This window comes from Carcharodon carcharias, chromosome 19 (assembly GCF_017639515.1).
Source record: "Carcharodon carcharias isolate sCarCar2 chromosome 19, sCarCar2.pri, whole genome shotgun sequence".
Lineage (NCBI taxonomy): Eukaryota > Metazoa > Chordata > Chondrichthyes > Lamniformes > Lamnidae > Carcharodon > Carcharodon carcharias.
The window spans coordinates 112,357,464-112,361,059 of NC_054485.1; positions in this window are offsets into that span (position 1 = coordinate 112,357,464).

Sequence of the window (3,596 nt, forward strand, 5' to 3'; positions counted from 1 at the left end):
CCCCCCATTACCCTGGCTCTCTGGGTTACTCGCCCATTGACAATATCCCACCACACCCACCCCTCCCCCCATTACCCTGGCTCTCTGGGTTACTCGCCCATTGGCAATATCCCACCACACCCACCCTCCCCCCAATACCCTGGCTCTCTGGGTTACTCGCCCATTGACAATTGTACCTCACACCCACCCCTCCCCCCAATACCCTGGCTCTCTGGGTTACTCGCCCATTGACAATTGTACCTCACACCCACCCCTCCCCCCAATACCCTGGCTCTCTGGGTTACTCGCCCATTGACAATTGTACCTCACACCCACCCCTCCCCCCAATACCCTGGCTCTCTGGGTTACTCGCCCATTGACAATTGTACCTCACACCCACCCCTCCCCCCATTACCCTGGCTCTCTGGGCTACTCGCCCATTGACAATTGTACCTCCACACCCACCCCTCCCCCCAATACCCTGGCTCTCTGGGCTACTCGCCCATTGACAATTGTACCTCCACACCCACCCCTCCCCCCAATACCCTGGCTCTCTGGGCTACTCGCCCATTGACAATTGTACCTCCACAGCCCCCACCACCTCCCACCCCAATTACTGAAACCTGGAGTTGAAAACTAGTCTTCTATGACCACAAATCCCTTTAGAGAAGGAAATCTGCTGTCCTTACCCGCTCTGGCCTACACGTGACTCCAGACCCACAGCAACGTGATTAACTCTTAACTGCCCTCAGAAATGGCCGAACAGGTCACTGAGTTCAAGGGCAATTAGGGATGGGCAATGAATGCTGCTCCTGCCAGTGATGCCCACAGCCCAGGAATGAATAAATAAAAGCAAATACCACAAGGTTCAATCAGTACCTGTGAACTGTAATGGCTGCTCCTTCACTGCCGCTGGATCAAACGCCTGGAGCTCCTGCCCTAACAGCAGGGTGGGTGTACCTACACCCCGTGTGCCTAACAGCAGGGTGGGTGTACCTACACCCCGTGTGCCTAACAGCAGGGTGGGTGTACCTACACCCCGTGTGCCTAACAGCAGGGTGGGTGTACCTACACCCCGTGTGCCTAACAGCAGGGTGGGTGTACCTACACCCCGTGTGCCTAACAGCAGGGTGGGTGTACCTACACCGTGTGTGCCTAACAGCAGGGTGGGTGTACCTACACCGTGTGTGCCTAACAGCAGGGTGGGTGTACCTACACCGTGTGTGCCTAACAGCAGGGTGGGTGTACCTACACCGTGTGTGCCTAACAGCAGGGTGGGTGTACCTACACCCCGTGTGCCTAACATCAGTTTGGGTGTACCTACACCCCGTGTGCCTAACAGCAGGGTGGGTGTACCTACACCGTGTGTGCCTAACAGCAGGGTGGGTGTACCTACACCGTGTGTGCCTAACAGCAGGGTGGGTGTACCTACACCGTGTGTGCCTAACAGCAGGGTGGGTGTACCTACACCGTGTGTGCCTAACAGCAGGGTGGGTGTACCTACACCGTGTGTGCCTAACAGCAGGGTGGGTGTACCTACACCGTGTGTGCCTAACAGCAGGGTGGGTGTACCTACACCGTGTGTGCCTAACAGCAGGGTGGGTGTACCTACACCGTGTGTGCCTAACAGCAGGGTGGGTGTACCTACACCGTGTGTGCCTAACAGCAGGGTGGGTGTACCTACACCGTGTGTGCCTAACAGCAGGGTGGGTGTACCTACACCGTGTGTGCCTAACAGCAGGGTGGGTGTACCTACACCGTGTGTGCCTAACAGCAGGGTGGGTGTACCTACACCCCCGTGTGCCTAACAGCAGGGTGGGTGTACCTACACCCCGTGTGCCTAACAGCAGGGTGGGTGTACCTACACCCCGTGTGCCTAACAGCAGGGTGGGTGTACCTACACCCCGTGTGCCTAACAGCAGGGTGGGTGTACCTACACCCCGTGTGCCTAACAGCAGGGTGGGTGTACCTACACCGTGTGTGCCTAACAGCAGGGTGGGTGTACCTACACCGTGTGTGCCTAACAGCAGGGTGGGTGTACCTACACCGTGTGTGCCTAACAGCAGGGTGGGTGTACCTACACCGTGTGTGCCTAACAGCAGGGTGGGTGTACCTACACCGTGTGTGCCTAACAGCAGGGTGGGTGTACCTACACCGTGTGTGCCTAACAGCAGGGTGGGTGTACCTACACCGTGTGTGCCTAACAGCAGGGTGGGTGTACCTACACCGTGTGTGCCTAACAGCAGGGTGGGTGTACCTACACCGTGTGTGCCTAACAGCAGGGTGGGTGTACCTACACCGTGTGTGCCTAACAGCAGGGTGGGTGTACCTACACCGTGTGTGCCTAACAGCAGGGTGGGTGTACCTACACCGTGTGTGCCTAACAGCAGGGTGGGTGTACCTACACCGTGTGTGCCTAACAGCAGGGTGGGTGTACCTACACCGTGTGTGCCTAACAGCAGGGTGGGTGTACCTACACCGTGTGTGCCTAACAGCAGGGTGGGTGTACCTACACCGTGTGTGCCTAACAGCAGGGTGGGTGTACCTACACCGTGTGTGCCTAACAGCAGGGTGGGTGTACCTACACCGTGTGTGCCTAACAGCAGGGTGGGTGTACCTACACCGTGTGTGCCTAACAGCAGGGTGGGTGTACCTACACCGTGTGTGCCTAACAGCAGGGTGGGTGTACCTACACCGTGTGTGCCTAACAGCAGGGTGGGTGTACCTACACCGTGTGTGCCTAACAGCAGGGTGGGTGTACCTACACCGTGTGTGCCTAACAGCAGGGTGGGTGTACCTACACCGTGTGTGCCTAACAGCAGGGTGGGTGTACCTACACCGTGTGTGCCTAACAGCAGGGTGGGTGTACCTACACCGTGTGTGCCTAACAGCAGGGTGGGTGTACCTACACCGTGTGTGCCTAACAGCAGGGTGGGTGTACCTACACCCCGTGTGCCTAACAGCAGGGTGGGTGTGCCTAACAGCAGGGTGGGTGTACCTACACCGTGTGTGCCTAACAGCAGGGTGGGTGTACCTACACCGTGTGTGCCTAACAGCAGGGTGGGTGTACCTACACCGTGTGTGCCTAACAGCAGGGTGGGTGTACCTACACCGTGTGTGCCTAACAGCAGGGTGGGTGTACCTACACCGTGTGTGCCTAACAGCAGGGTGGGTGTACCTACACCGTGTGTACCTAAGCCACATTAGCTCGTGCTATTGAGGGTAGCTGCTTTTCCTCTGTCAGCTGGAACACTCCATACAAGGTTCACCGAGGGAAAAGAAAGACACACCGTTTACAGCAAGGCTTTATTTAGCAATACAATTTTAAGTTCAACATTTCACACTCGACATCTCCCAAGTGCGAGGCAGTTTTAGTGAGGTTGGTTACTGTGGAAATGGGAAGAGTGCTGGGATCGATGCTGACATCACCATCACCCACAGCCACGGCACGATGTAACCACGGTGGTAGCTGCAAAGTCTTTCCTCATGGCCCCTGCTGTGTTCCCTCTTTCACCAGGCCCTGCCTCCCCCATTCCCCCCCAATCTGACACCACCAGCTCAGCCATTGGCCTAGAGGTTGACTCGCTCTTCCCCCCCCAATCGCCTTGCAAAGGGGT